At 33.5% G+C, this 1,354-nt stretch overlaps 1 pseudogene; it reads right to left on the minus strand.

Moving 5' to 3' along the window:
* Positions 1–829: 829 nt before the first annotated feature.
* LOC138388904 (U6 spliceosomal RNA) lies at positions 830–929 on the minus strand (annotated as a pseudogene).
* Positions 930–1,354: the final 425 nt, after the last annotated feature.

Genomic DNA, 1,354 nt, shown 5'->3' on the forward strand with positions numbered 1-1,354 from the left:
TTTGGGGAATGGTAACGCTTGAAGGTGCTGACTTGGGAAGGGGGGGTAGGGAAGGGAGGGATATATACCCACATGATGGGTGCAATATGCACTATCTGGGGAACAGACACGCCTGGAGCTCTGACTTGGGGGGAAAGGCGGTACATGGGCAACGTATGTAACCTGCAATTCTGTATCCCCCATAACAATAAGATGAAATAAAAAAAAAAATAGTATGACATTCAGAAAGAATAGAAAGTCTAGAAACAGACCCAAGTGCATATGATAATTTGATATATGAAAAAATGGTATCTCAAATCCTGGGAAAGATGACTTTTTAATAAATGATGTTGAGACAACTAGCTAGCCATTTGAAAAAGAAAATAAAATTGAAACCACCCTCACACTATCCGCCAAGATAATTTCCAAATAAATCAAAGATTTCAACATAAAAAAAATGAAACCATATAAGAACTAAAAGAAAACTAGATATATTGCTTTATAACTTAGGAAGAAGGAAAATCTTCCTACATACTTAAATTTCAGAAACAATAAGGAGAAACAATGATCTATTTGACTATATAGAATGTATAAAAAAAGAATATGAAAAAATTTTATATTAAAAAAATGAAACTAAAATACAAGTGAACAAACTGGGAAAAAATGCAACCTATATGAAAAAAAAAAAAGACTACATAAAGATTCCAAAAGAAAAACATTCTAGAACAAAAACTCCAGTAATTCAAGGACAACAGACAACAACAGATAAATTCACAGATAAGAAAATGTTTCAGTGACAGTGATCATATTATGGAAGTTTTAAAGCAGATAGAATAGTGGAAACTGATGTAACAGAGCAGTAAACCACTAAACTATTTTTTTTTTTTTTTTTTTTGCTAATCTTCTCTGTATCGTTCCAATTTTAGTATATATGCTGCCGAAGCGAGCACCTAAACTATTAATGAGGGAAGCCCAGAGCAAGCCAATTCAGAAAGAAGAAAATGAAGAGAAGGGAAGGGAAGGGAAGAGAAGGGAAGGGAAGGGAAGGGAAGGAGAGAAAAGAAAAGGAAAAGGAAAGAAATGTTTCATAAACATATGAAAATATGCTTACATCACTCCTAATGAGAAAAACACAAATTAAAACAACACTGAGATACTATTCTCACTTATTTTCCAGCAAAACACGAGTCTAATCTTTTACTTTTTGGTGAGGCTACAGTAACACATTTGTTCTTATTCCTGCCAGGCAGAAAGGCAAATGGCAACCCCTGGTAAACTTACATTTGCATTCTTAATTCCATCTTTACCCAGAAATATTTTTTAGACTCATTTTATAATTAAGGTGCAGTTGGAATTGAATTGATCTACCATCCGT

Source organism: Eulemur rufifrons, chromosome 7 (assembly GCF_041146395.1).
Source record: "Eulemur rufifrons isolate Redbay chromosome 7, OSU_ERuf_1, whole genome shotgun sequence".
NCBI lineage: Eukaryota > Metazoa > Chordata > Mammalia > Primates > Lemuridae > Eulemur > Eulemur rufifrons.